The sequence below is a fragment of the Lissotriton helveticus genome, chromosome 9, assembly GCF_964261635.1.
Source record: "Lissotriton helveticus chromosome 9, aLisHel1.1, whole genome shotgun sequence".
In the NCBI taxonomy this organism is placed as follows: Eukaryota; Metazoa; Chordata; class Amphibia; order Caudata; family Salamandridae; genus Lissotriton; species Lissotriton helveticus.
Genome location: NC_136070.1, coordinates 1,209,769,909 through 1,209,790,288, shown reverse-complemented (window position 1 = coordinate 1,209,790,288; position 20,380 = coordinate 1,209,769,909).

Genomic DNA, 20,380 nt, shown 5'->3' with positions numbered 1-20,380 from the left:
ACTTTGACAAGTTTAACTCTTGTTTTTCTCATACTGGCCTTTTTGCCTCTCCTGAGCAAGACCAACATACTTCTTAACAAAAGGCATCACCTGCTACTCATCTGAAAAACTTGTGAGTCATTTAGGCATACATGCTGGACTAGTATTGGCTTTTCTGCCCCTTAGTATTTCAAAGGGAGTAGTTTTTCAGTGGAGTGTGGTGTCATTCTGTAAAACCGCAACATGCTATGCACAGACTTCACAACATTGTGGTTTCCACCTTTTGCCCATCTGATGCACTCACCCACCACCCGATTCATTCTCTCCACAAGACCATATGTTTGTGGGTGATATAACGAGCTTCTTCTGAAATGGCGGCTAATGTCAACGTAATGAAACTTAAAATAAGAGAAGTCTAATACAACCAAAATGGAGACAGCACAGAAATATACACAGTAAAGATTACAGACAAATGTGAATGTGTAGTCTATTCAATCAGTCCAAACGTTATGGTCTATTCATTCAGACCAGACATCCTCTGAATCACTGCGTAGTATAGGGTCCACCCAGAAATATGGCTGTCTAGCTTTACATTCACTTGGGTGCCAGCACTCACAGTGTGTGGATGACTATCAGAGGGCAGATGTCTTCGTTTGGTGCTTTGCAATGAAATAACACTATTTTCATCTTGAACACTATCCACCTCACTGAACCTCTCTGCAAACACATCAATGGGTTCCACTGTGCAGCAGCAGCTTGGTGCCAATAGAAATGTAGCAATTTGCTTGATACAGCAGGATTTTAGCAGGTAAGTTTCATCACCATTACGGAGCTGCAAGGTGCTGGAGGACAAACGCACAGGAGCTCCTCCGCTGCCAGCACCAGCTCAAATTATATCATCATCATATTCCAACTCTGTATCATTGCATTCTTTACAAGGAAATTTTGGGGCATATTATCAAGGGGGTTTATCTCCGCTTTGTTGGCTTTAAAAGCCAAGAAAGCGGAGTTAAAATTATCTCCCTATTACCTAGCTGTCGCTAACACCAGTTAGCGACAGCTAGTAGGAGATAGCGACCATCCTGGGCCCCACTTTGCATGTCAGTGATATTTATCACTAATGACATGCAAAGTGGGCGTGCCAAGATGTTAGCGACTGGAAACAGTCGCTAACATCGCTATCTCCTATTACCAACTTATGGAGATATTCGCGCTAAGCGCAAATATCTCCAAATGCTAACACCTGCCCTGAGCAGTTCTTAGCCATGTTATCCAATGGGAGGTGGATAACATGGCTAAGAGCATTAGCTCGATAATGCATGAATATCGCTGACTTTTCAGCGATATTCATGCATTGCGGCGATTTTTATCGCATTTGCGATAAACCTTGGTAATACCAAGGTTTATTTGCAATAAAAATCGCCGCAGCTCAGCAGTAAATTTTTATCTCTAACCAAGCAATAGCGATAATTATCGCTATTGCTTGGTAATATGCCCCCTTGAATGAACTAGATTCCACACAAAAAAACTGAAAGCATTATTATCTTCATAGCATTCATTTTCTCTATAAAAAGAGGCAGAAAAAACTCCTGTCTACAGTCTAAGCTAACTCATGAAGAAGGTAATTTACATCCTCAGAGGATGTCTTGTCTCCTACAAGATCAAGGAAGGTCTTAAGGTATTTCTTGCCTGAGTCAGGAGGGCAGTATAAGAGAACCAGTTTCAATGCTTATAATTGGCAGCTAGGCAACGTACAGATCAATGTTTACGAAAGGGAGCGATTATTGTTATTTGCCAGGGAGAGACCAAGATCTCCTGTTTAGATAACAGCAATACTCCCAACTCACTTTCCTAGTCTATCACATAGCAGAATTTTGAAATCTGAATTAGATGACATGGTCAGCCATACTTTTGTGACTGTTAAAATGTCTACGTTACTGTCAGAGATCCAATGGTCGGTGTCCTAGTATTGTATAGGATAAGGTGTAAAGAAGCCGTGTCTCAAGACAGTGAATCAGTGCCAAGTCTTAAAATGTCCTCTTCTAATTCAGATGTCACATTCTAAAGTCTTGTTCCGATGCCAAGTGAATAAGTACACTGATGCCTCGGGGTCCACCAAGACGGATGGATCAACAAATGACCGAAAAATGTTGAAATCTGAATAATGATGATGAACTAGTCAGCTGGTCAAAATGGCAGCATGTCTTGCTGGGTGCACAATCTTGGTGTAGAGGATCTCAAATTGGTTTGTCGTTGGTAAGACTTTAGATTACAACTGGTGCGTTGAAGAGTGGTGATCTTTTAGAAGGTGTCAGCTTTCTGGCAAATCACCCAAAAGACTGGAGCACAGAATGAGCGGTAACTAAAAGAAACCAAAAAGGACAACTCACCTTGGTAGACAAAATGCCCAACCAGCTAAGAAGTGATGAAAAGTACAAAGCATGCTTATAGGTATCACATAAGGAAAAAACAATGCACCCAGAAACATTTAGTGATTCATATAACTGTAATAATACAGCAATATGTGGATGGAGAAAGAGGCAGTTCTGAGACAGACTGAGAGATCACACAAAGTTCAGTTATTTATTAAGGTTACATTTTAATTGTGAATCAATGATGGGTCAGCAGTGCCAAAGAAGGAGGTAGAAAGATGGAGAGTCTCATTATTTTCCATACTCAGATGTTTCCATGGCGTCTGCAGTTTAAACTCAATTTATCTTTATGCCACAGAGGCTTGTGGTAGGGTATATCGTGAACAAAATATTATATGGTAACCATATCGTGGCAAGAATATCGAGAGACAAAATATTCAATCGATTAGTGTACAGAGGAAGGTAATGATTTACTATGCTTAACTCCACATCCAGGTACCCTCAAGATATATATATATTATCAAGGTACATACAGGTGGAGTTAAGTAGAGAACTTGTATTCAAATGTATCTTTTGATATTTTGTCCCTCAATATTCTGGTCTCGATATTACGACCATTTCATATTTTGTACTCGATATTCCCGACTTACACCGCCACAGAGACATTCCAGAAACTGTGCTTGGTAAGCAAGTTGGCAATGGGCATAGATTCAGTTCTAATCAGGTTCACCTCTGGGTAGGTACTTACTCTTCAGCTTGACTGAGACATCCACTCACTTTGACTAAGGAGACTTTCACACAAAATTGACTGACCACAGGTCCCTCAGTTTTCATATTTCCACTGAACTAAGGGCCATAAGCACAAAAATTATGGAATCACAGTTTCCAAATTGCAATTCTTACCAAACCGCAATTTGGAAATCACAATTCCTAATGTACTAAAAAATATATTTTAAAAAGGTGAATCTAGTGGGGTGCAAATCGACCTACCTCATGAGTATTAATAAGGTGGGTTGCAATTTGTTACCCACTAGAAATCCCAGCAATCACAGGGATGGAAGCCTTCTGGGGCCAGCAGACCACCATGTCTGTGATTGCTTTTTAATAAAGCAAACTTTTTTTCATTGAAAGGCAGCCCGTTTTCCATTAACCCCATGCGCGCTTGTGACGGAACCATTCCGTCACAAGCCACGGTGGGGCTGTGCTGGTGACGGAATGGTTCCGTCACGGCCCGGCCGCCTGCGCAGCGCGTTCTATTGAGTGGGCGGGGTCGTGACGGAACCATTCCGTCACAAGCACAGCGCCACCGCGGCTCGTGATGCACGCCCCCCCCTGCCCCTAGCGCCGCGGCGCGATGGCGGTGTCTTGAGGGAAGCTGTTGCAGGACCTGCTCTTTGTTCAAAGGTCTGCCCATGGATTAGAGTGTGGAAGATATGTGTGTGAGAGAGAAAGAGTGAGAAAGAAAGAGAGAGAGAGAAAGAGAGAATATTTGTGGGTGCGTGTGTCATGCGCGCTTGTGTGTGGTCTATCTGTCACACCTCTTATGCAGTTTGGCACAAAGTACTTTTTTTTCTTTGCTCATTTGGGATGCAGGACTTCTCAGCTACTAGCTAGTGGAGACATGAACATTAGTTGCCAGGGAGACCACTCACGTTGCTATTGGGAGCGCTCTCTTGACTGACGTCACACTTTATTTGCCCCTTGGTCCCACCCACTGGGACAGGAAACTGTGCCCTTCCTCGCAGAGGAACTGGAGGTAAGAAAGGACATCTAAAGATATCAGGAGACATATTGAATATGTTTCAGGGTTTGTGACAGCGAAAGCTGGAGCATTGTGAAGATAATCATAAGGCCATCTCAGTCCGGAGCATGGAGCCAGGAAGATAGCGAAAACAATAGGGCCAAAAATAGAGTTCTAAATGTGTGCCCAGTATGAGGCCCCCCTTGCTGTGAGAGAGGGTGTACTCAATTTAACTTACGAGGTACGTATTGAGATGGTAATAACCAGGGGGCATATTATCAAGGACCGGTGTCAAAATTATCGCCGTTTTTATCGGCCGGCCATAATGGGCTTGATAATACGCCCTTGTTAATTCCCAGAAAAGCCCATGTTCTGATGTTAACATGAGCTTCTATGGGAATTAACAATGGCGTATTATCAAGCCCATTATCGCCGTTTTATCGGCAGTTTCCTGCCGATAAAACGGCGATAATTTTAACACCGGTCCTTGATAATATGCCCCCAGATCTTTTTTTATCTGCATATTTACGTACCACAAACTCGACCCGGAGGTATTGGAGTGCTTTACATGAGCACCAACTACATTACACAATCGTTTTCGGTAGGCACGGGGAGATTAAGGGATTTGCCCAGGATCACAGGATGCTGAGCTAACACCGAGGCTCGCCCCGGTTCCGCAGCTCCAAAGTCGGCAGTTCTAGCCGGGCTACATCCTCTCCCATTTGGTTGGCACAATACATTATAGTGTGATGTGTGTATTGTTTAGCACTGTTGGTAACCTAAATAACAAAACTGACCAAAACACATTCACACCAAATACAGAGACCGAGTCATTGCGAAGATCTGATAGTTCGTGGAAAAGTTATAATTAATACATAAAGTTAAAAAAGCAAGAGAGGTAGGGGTACCAAAGGACTCTATGCCACAGTGATGCCTCATTTCTATTCCTAGGCTTTTATTTCAAGACAAAGTGCATTTTGGGGCATGTAGTCCTGGATTCCTTTAATGGAACTGAGCCAATCACATCTGGAAAAAAATTATTGGTAAAAAGAAATTCCATCACTGAAAAAAAAATTCCAAGTTACATTGGACTGCACAGTAACCCGGACTAAAACAGCTCAACGCCGGTAAAAGAGACTCGACCAAGAAAAAAGGCTCTCGTCTCCAACCTGTGATAGATTTCAGTGGACTAATAACAGATGTAGAAGTTAGAGTCAGTGCTTTAAGTGAGCCGGGTCTTGCCGGTGCTCAGCACTGGTAGTTCTAAAAAGCAGGGGCTGAGACGGGTCTCTATCGGGCTTCCCATTTTTGCACTCACCCTCAGGATGCATCTTAACTCTGCAGCAGTGCCACCCTTCACTACAAGTTCAAAGAGACTCGTTAAGTTGTTTCACAGTCTCAGCATTTCAGAACTGAAGCATTTTCAATATGCTATACAAGGAAGCCATAGCTTGCTTATTTATCGAATGGAACTAACAAGCATTGACAAAGCCAATAGTACTGGCTTGTTGTTGGTGTAATGTTGCTTGTTGTATTATATCTAGATGCAATGACAGAAGTAGCAAAATACCAGTCGGGCAGCACATTATGCTAAGCACAGATTTTCAGCTTAGGTGTTTGAAGCCACGTCCTTAATTACATGGGTCACGCCCCTTTGAGAGACCCCCAGTTTTTTCATCCAATGTAAAGCCTTGGTTAGAGTTCAATACATTTCCAGTCCCCTTTCCCCAATCTCTTTCAGATTTTTAGTAGATGGGTCTGAGAAAGTATCCTTAAATCAAAGCAGTTTGACAGACATTTTCATGCACCCTCCCACTGTCTCTTTTCCAGCTGCTCTTTGGCAGGGTATTTTGCCAATGTCTTGCATCGAAGTTTTGTTATGATGAAAAGTGCCCTGCTATCCACCCTCACGTACTTCATATTTTCAAACACAGTTAAAGGACGTCTCGCCAATGGCAGGGTTATTTTACAGCGTCTAAAGGCTCCTGTGCTAGAAAAGACCCTGTGAAAACCTATGGAATATCAGAGCAAGAATTGTTTCATAGAAAATGCCCTTTGATTTGACTGGTATTGGAGACACTAGGGGGCAGATTTACAAGCCCCTTGTGCCTCTTTTACGCCACCATTGCGTCACTTTTGTGACGCAGCGGCGGCGCAAAAGATGCGCCTTGGTGCGGGGTATTTACAACGTGAAGCATCTGGGAGATGCGTCACGTTGTCAAGCCCTGCGCCAGAAGGAGGCATTCCGGCGCTGGGGGGGGGGGGCGTTCCAGCGCAGGAACGCCTCCTAGAAGTGGCTGAGTGAAATCTACAACATTTCACTCAGTCACTTTGGGGCCCATGCTGTGTCAAAACCCTGCGCCTGCTTGTAGCAGACGTAAGGATTGACGCAGCATTAACAAGATAGGGCCCCCCAGAGCATTGCTGGAGCTGCGTCGCGGTTGCGATGCAACTCCAGCAATGCGCCACTTTTACGGCACAGATGCGTGACGCATCTGTGCCATTTTTGCCCCATGGTGTGCCGCATTGTAAATGCGGCGCATCCATGGTGGCGAAGGCATGGCGCACAGTAAGTAAGATTATTCAGCAATCATAAATGCATTTACGCCGACTAGGACTCCCTTTGCAAAGTAGTGGAAGTCAACATTTATGACTCAATTAACCTTTGTGAGTAGAGTACAAATGATCGAGTATCTGAGTGTGTTTTCAATATTTAGCCCTGGATCCTTACACATGGTAAAAGAAACTCCCTTCGGTCTGTGTGTGTGTAACCGCTGCTACTAATAGTTGAAAAACAAATCTCCCCACCCACCCCCTCGCCACATGGGGCTGCATTTGCATATATTTGGCGTAGGACAGCGCCACAAGCCTTCCTGCTGAGCTGCATATCTAGGAGATATTCCGCATTCCTGTCCTCTTCCGCAGTACTGGTGCACAAATGGCTGCCATGTGCCAACGCAGACACCCTTGCACCATAGTGCAAGGGTGTCTGCATTGAAATCAGGTTGTTTTTGTGGAGGAAGGGACACCTTCTCTCACAAAAACAAACCTTACCCTACCCCGGGAGACGTAGGCGTTTGATGCATTCCCAAGTTTACAGCTTGTTGTAAATCTGGGAATATGTCAAATGCCATTGGTATTACATGGAAACACCCACCGTAACACTCATGGCACGTCTCTCCATCGCAGTGTGAGGCAACGCAGCGACTTGCGCTGCATTGCAGCACACCATATCTACGAGACTGTGATATCTGTTCCTGGAATGTGAACGGCCTAAATGCAAAACTGGAAGACCCTGATTTTATGGAATTCATCAACCAATACGATCTACTTCTCCTCCAAGAAACATGGCAGACAAATTTTTCACCTATAGTAGGTTTCAAAGAACATCTAAATCCAGCCAAGAGAGCCTCCAAACACGGAAGAGCAAAAGGAGGACTCTCCACCTTAGTTTCAACCAACATCCCATGGCATGTTGCCGCCATAGATTTTGATTCAACCTGGATCTTATGCATTAAAATAGTTGTGTCGCCCTCTTATAGCTTGTTAATATTGAATGTTTATATCCATCCCGCATCCAAACTACAGAGGTCAAGAGTTGAGAAATGACGCGCCACATTAGCCACCCTCAAACTCACTCACCCGCATTCTAACATCATACTGTCGGGAGACTTCAATATGAACCTACTTCGTAGAGAGGAAAAAAATCAAATTGGCCACCCACATACCAGCAAACGATGAGATTTCCATGGTAATAGATGTGCGGCTCTTCTGGAAGAACTCTCAATGCACATGCTGAACACACAAGGTCTGATCGACAACTCTCCAGCCTGCACAAGGGTCACACAAAAAACAGGCTCAATCATCGACTACACTTTTACGGACTATGATATTCTACCATACATCTCAAATTTTCAAATACAAGATAGAGCAGAAAGTGATCACTTACCACAAACCTTCAAACTACTCACAAATACACCAAGACCATTAACAAATAAGGTAATGTCTTCACAATCTTAATGTTTTAAACTAAAGCGCCTTACGTGGAAAAAGGAAACTATTGGTGATATAATGGGCATATGTACCACCCTCTTGGAGAGCATGAGAGCATCGAAAATGAATCATCGTGCATAGAGGCCTGGGAATCCTGTATTCTCAAACTAGACAAAGAACTCCCAAGATAGGGCAATGCGATCAAAGTAGGAGGTTCATCTGGGGCAGCATGGTTCACAAACAGCCTAAGGAAACAAAAAAAAACTGAATATATATCTAAGACGTCTATGAACCTGCAGTCAAGAATCTACCCAAGAGACCTTAAGCTTAATAGGAAATACTAGAAAGGAATTCAAAATGAACATCAAAGTAGCCAAGCGAGATCACAGAGAACTCATATGGGCGAAACTCATCCATGCCAGCAAGAAAGGAGACTCCAGACTCTTCTGGAGTATAATCAACTAGCTGTCAAATGGACAGAACCAACACTTCAACTCGGACATAATGGAGGACACTTGGAGAGCCCACATTGATCAAACATATAATGCAACTTCCACCCCAGTTCCAATAACTCACGGGATACAACCTGAGAATGGGGGCCCCCAAGCAGGAATAGTCGCTGATTCACCTAAGCCACGCTCACAGGAATTTGTTAGCCAGTCCATAAGATCATAAAAAATCTAAGGCCAGAGGGAGCCCCGGGACCAAATGGCCTGCCAAATGCCCTATTTCGACAGGACCCATCGTTCTGGAGCAGTATTCTGACCCCGCTTTTTACACACGCTCTAGCAACAGGCTCAATCCCAGACTCATGGTGAGAAAGCATTATAAATCCCATATACAAATCAGGCCCTTGTTCCGACCCTGCCAATTATAGAATGATTGCATTAATCGACATTGAGCCTAAGATATATGCATCAAATTTGTTGCTAGATCTAGAGGATTGGGTGGATCGTACAAACTTGATGCCAAACACGCAAATGGGATTTTGGGCAGGAATGGGCACACTCACAAACATCTCGGCTGTAACTCTTCTAGCCAATCAAGCCTACGTAAAATCCTGCACCTTGTATGCATGCTTCATCGATCTCAAAGCAGCATTTGATAATGTTCTGAGGGCGAAATTATGAGCCAAAATGCAAAGTTGGGGGGGCGCCCATAAAACTACTGGAAGCCATAATCTACTTGTACTCGCACACGTGGGTCCAAATAAAGATAGACGAAGGTCGCACTCTAACAAAAAAGATTCATACATCAAATGGACTAAAACAGGGGTGCGTTCTGGCTCCCTGCCTATTTAACATCTATACTGCAGACCTTGAGAAGTACCTCCTACTTACACAAACTGACCCCCCAAAACTGGGCAAAACATCGATACCTAGTCTCTAATACGCGGGTGACATAGTCCTTTTAGCCCAAACACCTATAGGCCTACAGAGATCGATCTCTCAATTAGGTGCCTACATTACTTCCGCCCAACTTTCAAATAATCATCAAAAAAACAAAAGTGCTATGCTTTTCAAAACACAGTAAAAACAGGAAAAAAGGTAAATTCACCTGGAATTTAGATTCAAACCCAATATCCCAGGTGGATTCGTATAAGAACCTGGGGTTTCATCTTGATCACAATCTAAATTTTAAGCCTCAAGTGGAACAAGGCAAAACGAAAGCGAAACAACTCCTCTTCGCCTTTAAAACTGTTCAGAAGAAGCTAACAGGCTGCTCAACAGGCCATCTCCTCAAAGTAATCGCTGCTAAATTCCTCCCCTCTATATCCTACGGGTCAGAAATTGTGAAAACAAAGGATGCCACTGTACTAAATCTAGCACAGTCTAGTTTCTTTAAGAGACTGTTTTCAATTCCCCAATATATCTCTCACGCTCAAATTCGATTGGAATACAGGCTCAAAAAACAGATACCCACTAGACAAGGGGCAATGGCCAAATGATATTGGCGGATGAGGGAAGCTGAAGATAATACTCTGGCCCACTTCTGTTGGGAAGAGATAGGAAAACAAGCCAGGCTAAAGAATTCAATCTTTACCATCCTAAAAGAGTCACTCCTGGCCCTTCAACTCAAGGAAGCATCGCTCACAATCATCACATACTCCAGATTCAAAATAGCAGCGAGTCACGCAATTAAATGGGTCTCTTTGCTAATGGACAAAACTACTTTCGCCATGAAAAGTCACGCATGGGGCGTGAAACAATCATATCAGTCGCTGAAGCCCCAAGCATACCTATCTGAATACTTCTCACACCACAAAAAGCACGTTGCGGCTGGGCTCTTTTCCTACGAAAGACTTAACTCTGAAATGGATATGCAGCTGGCCGACCAAAGAATGCCGCCTCTGTGGATAAGGAGAAGAGTCACTGCTACACCTTCTATGTATTTGCCCCTCATTACTAGAAATCAGAAAAACATTGCTCCGTGAGTTACTGAGGAAAGCACAATTAAGGACATGTAGAGGGGCAGTCATACAATGTCTTGGAGGCTCGTCAATTCAACTATCTTGCAGAACCATTACCTTCTGGCAAATGGCGGCAAAGGAACTGGACGGAAAAAGAAGCAAATGAACTTACTGGAGCAGTCCAGAACTGAACGGCCCGCTCAATTTTCAAATAGCACCACCATCTTGCATTTTACTGTTTGTACATTTTTTTAATAATATTTTATTCCACAATCAGATACTTTTAAAACTACCACTCGTCGACTGCTCAAGCACCTGATTGCGTTATGCACGTACCTCTAGCATTGTTCAAAATTCCTTAAATTCTATTTACGATGTATTATGGTGGTTTATATACCCTTTTATAATTTTTAATGAAATCAAATAAAAGTAATATGACTGACTGACTACGAGGACATGAAAATCCATACAAGGTGGCTTAACGTGGCCTTGTAGATATGGGTAAGCCCAGTGCGCCACCGAAACCTCATTAAAAGTTTCTTTCTGGCTGCACACAGGGGGCCGTATTTATGAAGGCCTTGCGCCGCCGGTGCGTCACTTTTAAAATGGGAAAAAGTGACGCACCGGCGGCGCAAGGCCTTCATAAATAAGGCCCAGGGCTTGTAAATAAGTCTCTACATTTGTTTACTTCTAGTAGTTCCTAATGGATTAATTATATACTTATGTATGAAAAGAACCACTGACTTTCATGTAACTGTATTTCATCTGGAACAATGTAAGCAGTAGTATTCCCTAATCAGCTGCGCTGCTAACACCTGCGGTTGCAGAACTGACGGCATGAAGTTATTTTTTAATTTATTTTTTAACATGCTTTCCGTTATTAAATGCTTACATCTGAAAAGGGGGCGTATTAATACTAATATGTTTGTGCTTCTTTCAGTAGTTTAGTAACACACATAACGAACTATAACATCAAAATCCCACTGCAGAAAGTCGCAAAATGTATGTGGCTAGAAAATGAACCGGATGTGTGAGGGTTGTGTTGCCTGCACAAGATATGATTCCAGCACTAGGGGACTCCTGCGCCAGGCCAGTTCCTGTTGTTTCAGAAAAGTAACCAGCCTTGAGACCCTTGGCCAGAAATATAGTTAGAAAATGTGCTTAGAAAAGTTACGTTTTTTTACTATCAGCACCCATGACTTGAAACTGATTAAAGCAGCTGTATATATTCATAAACGTCACGATCAAACTTAGAGTCGAGTCGTGCAATTTGATGGAGCTGGTGGGGGGTGTACAATCGTGCACGTTTAATTCTGCCCGCCTTCTTTCGAAACAAAAGGCAACAGCGACACCTGCTGGCCAGTATGATTGTAGCAGGGTGAACAAGAGCATAGGTTTCTCATAGCACAATAAATGACACTTATTACTATAACCAGTTGGATAAATATTGCCAAAGTAAGTACAAGGAGTGCACAAAGAGACAGGAAAATAGAAATGTTTCCATACTGCCTTTTCAAACTGGTTTCTCTGGCAATCGTGATGTGCTTCTGCAACATGTTTTTTTACTGACAAGTACGAAACTACTTTGCTGCACTCTATGTTATTTCTGGAGTTTTCTACGAGTGACTCATTTTTCGGTGAGAGGTGGTTCGCTTTTTTCCTTTTTAGGGCTCGGCCTCCGCCCACGAAGTGGGTGGAGCTTCGAGCTCCTAATGCTAAAGAAGAAAGAAAGGATCTCTAGGGCTCTGAACAGACACATTCCTTAGTGTATTCTGTCATCTGCCTAGTGATTCGTCTTCGCTGTGCTGTGTATGTAGTAGCGTTGACGTGATAGGATGTAAGTAATTTACGCGTGCCCGATGTGGCATATTGTGTGCGAGAACGAGCACGGCAGAGTGATTAATCTTAATTACGAGCTGTCAGAGTGCCCGTGTAATGCAATCCAGATGGTGCGAGCGCGTACACCATTGCATGCAACAGAACAGTGACACGGTAAGCTCGCAGATGTCCTCCCTCTCTCCTCAGCGCCCCTCCCACCCCCTCTGAGTCGGGAAGCATGGCCTGTGTGTACTGGGTGTACGCAGGCGCCGACGAGGGAGCCCCGTGGAGGGAGGGGGGAAGAGGAGGAGGATGCAAGACAAGCGTATGGGATACCTAACTGTGAGCAGGCCACACCGGCTGCTGCCTTATCTCTGCTGCTACAAAAGGGGTCTGCCCTGCGAGACAAGGGGCTCTTCCGGAGCACGCAGCAGGGGCTGAGGGGCCCCCGCAAGCAAAGGGCGCACTTGCCCGTTCACAGATGCATCCCCGTCGGCTCTGACTGGCCGGACCTGGACTTTTATGACTGTTTGCAGGGAGCGTGCGGGATGAACGATGCCAAGCAGGGAGGTGAGTCGGGCTCCGCGCAGGAATCCATTGCGGGGGTGCTCAGTCTTACCGAATGTTGCCTCCTCAGTCATCACACCCCTTTTCTCTGTGCCCTGCGGCTCCTGCCCACAAGTAACACCTGCAGGGCCGTATATCTTTGCAGGCGGGAAGCTGCTTCCAATGAGGGTCTGCGAATACCAGCAGCAACTTCCCGACCTGCCCCCAAAAGTGTGCTGACCTGCCCTGGGGTTCCTGTGACCCAATCGTGGGTCAGATTATTTAGTCAGTGGTGCTGTGGTGGGCGCGTCAGGTAGGGTACTGCCCCGCCCCATACCGTTGCCCTTTATCTTTGGGGCCCCCCTCCCCCACTTCCTCCTTTTCAAATTCCTTTCTAGCTGAGCGGAGCCTGCGACTACGGACTGCGAGCCTGAGCTGCTCCTCCCGGCCCCAGCCCCTCCTCTCCTGTGAACTCTGCAGTCTGCAGATTGCACCGGCGGCCGTCCCCAGCAACTTTAAAGGTGAGTGTTGTGTCCTCATGTAACGTAACTGGTGCTCTGTAAAGCGCTCTGATACCCGATTCGGGTCAAGTTTGCACTATATAAAACTCGGCAAAAAAAAAACGGACCTCAGTGATTTCTTGTAGAGAAGCGAAGACTTCACACCAAAACCTACAAGCCACTGCAGAACTCCAGTCCTGGTGGAGAAACTCTGCACCCTCCTCCCCACAACAGACACACCCGGTCTTCCTTCAGCCCCAGTCTATGTATTAGGGAGTCCAATATATACTGAGTGTGGCCGTAGTGGATTAGACGCCACTGACTGCTTGGGCGGGAGCTCATCCGTTTGTGGACAGCAATGGGGCAATATTTCATCTGTCAAGGGACCTAAACCTGCCCCCACGCTGATGCTGCGGAGTTACCTCTAAATGCATGTTGGGTTTTGCCGCCTTGTATAATAGGGTAATACAGTTTCTGTGGAATGCGTTGTTTACAGCAATTTTTAAAGGTTCCTGTGAGGTTCGGTGTCAGTTGTGTGCTCGCCGTGTGGAGCGAGTGAAGTGAGCACGCCCAACTCCTATATTTCGAGGGGCCGAATGAAATCCATTGCAGCGCTATCTCTACCTCTATTATTCCCCGAACTCGTCCCAACCGAGAGTGTCGTACCTCTTGGGGTTCCATTACAGCGCAGCAAGAATCTACTAAATGCAGTATTCTCTAATGACTCGAGGCGTGCATTCCTCCCCGGGGCCAAGGTAATTAATTTTATAGAACCTTGTTACGCTGTAATGCTTTAATAACATGCCGGTAGTTTCATGCATTTGGGGCGCCCTGGGCAAATGTATTTATGGGGTCCTTGTGCGGAAAGTTGGAGTTCTGATAGTTTCGGCTCGTTCGTGACCTCTTTGACTAGGTCACTGACAGTGCAAGAAAATCCCCCTCTAAGTCCTACATGTGTTTATATCTCCTATTCAGGGATAGTTAAGTGTATGAGCAACGATCGTTCCTTTATTGCACGCATCACCAGTTCTTCCTAAGCTGCTGAACCCGAGGCAGTCAGGTTAGCAGGATTGGGCGGCCCTGCTAAACTGATATCGTGACTCTCACTTTAAAAGCAGATCGCTTCAGGCAGTGCATAAGCCAACTGAGCTGCCTTATCAGAAAGGAGCCAAAGACTGAGAACAGGCCCCTGTATTGATAGCTGTACCCCAGAGCTTGGATGCCATTCTCCACGCAGACCACTTCCTCCAGCCTACTGACCACCACCTGCACAGGGCACTAGGGATTACTGTCCATGCCACGCGCGGCGCGCCTCGAGGCACTCTCAGCTGCCCATGAACGCTAGTTTAGAAGAGTCATCAGCCCGAGGGTGCCGGAGCATGAGGGGGGTGCAGTAGGCTGCATCGTGAGCCACAGGTCCTGGACACAGAGCCTTTAAGCGCAGAAGGTCAAGGTTCTCAGCAAACGAGTACCCCAAAGACTGGCCCAGGGACAGTGCCTCGAGGTGCAAAATGTCTAGGAGAGAAGGGCAGGAGTAGTTTGTAGCGCTTAATACCAGTATTTGCCCAGTATTTGCAGGAGCGGGAGAGACACAGAGAGATGGGATAGAGAGAAATACAGAGAGTCTAGAATAGATAGAGAACCTGAATGTGCCTCAGAAAAGTAAGGGAAGTGAAAGTGGTTGTGAATAAGGTGAAAGCCCTAAAGCGCTATGATGTGACTGACATAATAATGTGACTTCAAGCGGCCCATGGGTATGTTTGGCTCTTGCAGACATGTTTTTTTTTTTTACTTTGGTTCCGCTCTCTCGGTCTAGTTTCGTTTTTGCTGCACATTTCGAACGTTTGTATGTTTAAATTAGTATTTGGGGGTTTTACGTTTTTCCATCACCAATTGGAAAGAAGATTTATCAAGTTCTTTGCAGAAACAGAAGTGTGAAATCGAGCCGGAGGGAAGTGGGCAGGCCCACCCAGTTGGAAAATATTTCTTGACAACAGGAATTTTTATTTGCATTTATATTCTAATGAGAAACAGATTTTTACCTTGTAATGTGACAGAGCTAGCTGCACTTTTCTGAGAGGAATAGAATTCGGGCCTTGTTCACATTGAAAACGGAATAAATCCCTTCTGCCTGGAACAAAGTAAACGTTTCAGAGCGATATTTGTCTTTGATTAATAAGCGCTGGTGGGCAGATACTTATCCAGCCCCTGTGTGTTTCATCATTTGTGCTTCATTCACAGATTAATGATCGGAGTGGGCATTTCAGCTGCATTCCAATACCATTTGATTATGTACATATAATGTGCATTTAGGCGACTTTTAACAAATCTCTGTTGGTAGGTTCATTTGCTAATTGTGTCGCTTGTGTGCCTTTTGGTTTGTATGTCTTGCACTTATTTTGTGCTATTTGGAGTTTATTTAATTTACTTGTATATCTGTTAACTAGTTTCTGTCTCCTCTTTGGTATTATGTAGTACGTTTGAGTTTTTGGTGCATGGGTGTTGTCATTTGGGTGGATGTGTACAGTTTCGTTTGTACGTATAGCATTTATTGTGTTTGCTGCTTATCTTTATATTACAGATGGTACATGTGTGTATGTTTGTGCCAGTTGTCCTTTATACCATTTAATATGTATGTGACATTTAGCGTGTTGGAGTGTGTGACGATTTCTTTATTGGGCCTGCCGTTAGTTTTTAATTTTATGTCCACGCTCTGCTTGCTGCTGAGTGTGTGTGTGTGTGTGGTATTTCGAGTAGAGTAGTGAGTAGTGAGTTGAGTAGTGAGTAGAGTAGTGAGTAGAGTAGTGAGTAGTGAGTAGAGTAGTGAGTAGTGAGTAGAGTAGTGAGTAGTGAGTAGAGTAATGAGTAGTGAGTAGAGTAGTGAGTAGAGTAGTGAGTAGAGTAGTGAGTAGAGTAGTGAGTAGTGAGTAGAGTAGTGAGTAGTGAGTAGAGTAGTGAGTAGAGTAGTGAGTAGAGTAGTGAGTAGTGAGTGCAGAGTAGTGAGTAGTGAGTGCAGAGTAGTGAGTAGTGAGTGCAGAGTAGTGAGTAGTGAGTAGAGTAGTGAGTAGTGAGTGCAGAGTAGTGAGTAGTGAGTAGAGTAGTGAGTAGTGAGTGCAGAGTAGTGAGTAGTGAGTGCAGAGTAGTGAGTAGTGAGTGCAGAGTAGTGAGTAGTGAGTGCAGAGTAGTGAGTAGTGAGTAGAGTAGTGAGTAGTGAGTAGTGAGTAGTGAGTAGAGAGTAGAGTAGTGAGTAGTGAGTGCAGAGTAGTGAGTAGAGTAGTGAGTAGAGTAGTGAGTAGAGTAGTGAGTAGAGTAGTGAGTGCAGAGTAGAGTAGTGAGTAGGACATCACAGGCAGCAGCTGTGCAAGCTTCTTACACTCACAAGGAGACCACAGGCAGCTGAGGTGCAATCTTCTCACACTCACAAGAACGACATCACAGGCAGCAGCAGTGCAAGCTTCTTACACTCACAAGAAGGACATCACAGGCAGCACCAGTGCAAAGTTCTTACACTCACAAGGAGACATGCCAGCAGAGGTGCAAGCTTCTCACACTCACAAGAAGGACATCACAGGCAGTAACGGTGCAATATTCTCACACTCACAAGGAGATCACTGGCAGTACACACCACATGAACACACTCCACAACACATAGCAACAATACATTGGCATTTATAATGCCATTAGCTCAAACTCAAATAAATCCGAACCCGATTGCATTTCTAATGCTTGTTGAATATGGGTGAAAGTAAGTATTCAGATGCGTGGCCGCGCGACAGTCAGTATCTCTCATACTTCACTTCTCCAGTGAGGCACCGCCATCTAGTGACCGCTGTTGTCTCTGCGCCTGTCACGAAATATTTCCATTGTATGGTTACGCCGATTGACTTCAAAGAATCTTTATATTGTATTTAATTTGTGCTTTCATCCCAAGCAATGTGAAAAGCAGAAACATAAAATTGAACTAACTTTCAGTTATTATCATTTTATGTAATTTGTGCTGCTTTGCGGGCGGGTGTGTGGGCGGGGCTGCTCTGCGAGCTGGGCAGTGGAGGAGTGGTTTACTCACTCCTAAGTGCCCAATGACTGTTTGGTCGGCCATTTTGGGCAGCCCAAACCAGTCATGTGCACTTTCCCCTTCTCCATGCAGGCTGCATTACAGCTTGCATGGAGAACATGCCCACCCCTACAGACCCTGGCTGAGCGCTCAATCACAATGCTGCATTGCAGCGCTGTGATTGTCTAAAGGAAGGGAGCCTGGCTGCCTGCTTCCTGTTCCTGTTCCTGTGTCGAAAGCAGGAGACCAGGAGCAGAGACAGGACCCGGCGGCGACAAGATAAGTGATTTTTTTCTCCCTTCCCTCCGCAATTGCAACCTCCCATGTGACCCCTCACTTATCTCCTTTTGCCTCTGGTATTTGGTATGTTGATTTGTATAGCACATTAATCAACCAAGAGGGTATCCAGGCACATGAGCAAGATATGTAGGTGTGTGGTCCAAAGGTGCTTATATGAAGAGTCAGGTCTTCAGCTTCTTGCGGAACTCAATAAGTGAAGAGGTCGCTTTGATATGTTGACAGAGGTCGTTCCATGTCTTGGAGGCAATTTAGGAGAACGAGTGACCTCCAGTTTTGCTTTTGTGGAGGCAGGCGGGTCTGTGAGTGAGAGTGAGGCAGAGCGTGGGTGCCGGGTGGGTTGGTAAAAGTGTATGCAGCTGTTCAGTTATTCTGGTCCTGTAATGTGTAGTGCTTTGGGTGTGTGCTTGAGAATTGGCTGCGATTGACCATAGCGATCCAGTGTGATGTGTGTGTGGTGTGGGAGGTTGAGTATGAGTTTTGTGGCTGCATTCTGGTGGTCTGGAGACTGTGTAGGAGTTATTTAGGGTCCCAGCATAGAGGGCATTGCCGTAGTCCAACTTCCTGGTGATGAGTGCTTGTGTGTTCAGAGGCAACCATTTGAAGATCTTTCGCAGCATGCAGGAGGTGCACACTGCATTGACTTGAGCGGTGATGTTGAGCTTGTCATCTAGGATAATCCCTAGACTACTTGCATGGTCTGTGGTAGTTGGTCCTAGCTCTGATGACCACCAGGGTGTAATCCAATGGGGAGGTCTTGTTGCAGAAAACCAGTCTTGTCAGAGTTCAGCTTCAGGTAGTTGGTTCACAGCAAGACTGCTACCATGGTCATGCAGTTAATGATGTTTGTTCTGGTGGCATTTGTCTTTTCCATCAGGGAGAGGATGAGTTGGTTGTCATTGGCACAGGAGATGACGGTGATGTCTTGTGATTGGATGATGTTGATGAGCGCTGTCAAGTATATGTTGATAAGAGTGGGGCTGAGGGATGATCACTGTGAAACACTGCATATCAGTTTCTTGGTCTCTGATCTGAAGGGTGGCAGCCTGACCCTTTGAGGAAGGAACAGATCCATTTGAGAGAGGACCCTGTATGCCAATCTTGGGGAGTCTTCTGACGAGGGTGTTGGGTGAGACAGTGTCGAAGGCTACGGAGAGGTCGAGAAGTATGAGTGCTGCTGTTTATCCTTGATCCAGGATGTTTTGAATGTCGTTGGTGGATACAATGAGTTCTGTTTCAGTGCTGTGGTTCTTTCTGAGTGCTGATTTTGTATTGTCTAGAAGATGGTGAAGTTTGAGGTGGGTTGTGAGTTGCTTGTTAATGAGCTTCTCAATCACTTAAGCTGGATAGGGGAGCTAGGAGACGGGTTCGACGTTGCTCAGCTGATTCGGCTCAGCTGTGGGCTGCTTTAGGAGGGCATTGATTTCTGCAGGTTTCCAAAGTGGCGGACGTGATGGAGGTGTTGATGATGTGGTTCAGGGTGGTGCTGATTGGTGTTGTTACGAGGTTGTAGATGTGGTGGGGGCATGACTTTGAGTGGATGGTCTGCATGATTGCCACTGTGTTGTTTCTGGTGACGGTTGTCCATTTGGTCAGGTGGCTGTCTTGGTGGGTGGTGGGTAGGTTAGCGATGAGTTCTTCAGGGTTGGGTTGGTGTGCAAGGTTGCTGTAGATGTTTGCCACTTTGTGGAAGAATTTAGATAGGTTGTCGAAGAGTTGTTGGGAGGCAGCAATGTTTTGACAGTGGCTGATGGGGAGGTGAAATCCTTGATGATTCAGAAGATCTCCTTACAGCTGTTGGAGCTTCCTTCAAAGCGATCCACTAGTGCTTTTTTCTTGGTGTGTTTAATTTTCTGGTGATAGCATCTGAGTGCAACCTTGTAAGTAGTTCTGTCGGCGTGGTTGTGGCTGGCTCTCCATTTCCTTTCTAGTTGGTTTACAGTATTGTGTGGTGTCTTGGAGGTCTTCCGTGTACCAACTGGCCTGATCCCATTTTTGAAGTTGTTGATGCCCTTGTTGAGGTTGTCTGTGAGGATAGGCTAATCAGTGCTGAGGTTGCTGAGCCAGTCTGCTTCTGTGATTTTGTTCCAGCTGTGGCTTGCAGTCATGAACATGGTTGGGATGTTGACTTGAGTTGTATGATTTGGAAGTGTATAATGGAGTGGTCAGTCCATGCCAGCTGTGTGGTAGAGTTGTATTTGATGCTGTCGTTTGTGGTGAAGATTGGGTCCAGTGTGTGTCCTATGGTGTGTGTTGGTTCTGTGATGAGCTTGGTGAGTCTGCTGTTGCTCAAGCTTTTGGAAGAGTGCTGTGGAGCAGGGATCAGTTTGGTCTTATAGGTGCAAGTTAAGGTCACCAAGGAGAAGGTAGGCTCTGGAGTTGATGGTGAGCGTCAAAGTCAGTGATGAAGATGGTAAAGGTGGCTCAAGGTTCAGGTGGTAGGTAGGGGAGGGTTCCTTTCAGTGTTAATATTTTAGATATTTACTGCTTGAACTGCAGGTGTTCCATGAATGGGATGGCATTCTCTGTGGATGTTGTGCATTTAATAGATTCCTTGTAGATGGCAGTGAGTCTTCATCCAGGCTTGTAAAGGCGGTCCTGTCGAGCAATCTTGTAGTCTGCTGGGATTGCTGTAGAGATTTCGGAAGCCGATTAAGAGTTGAGCCAGGT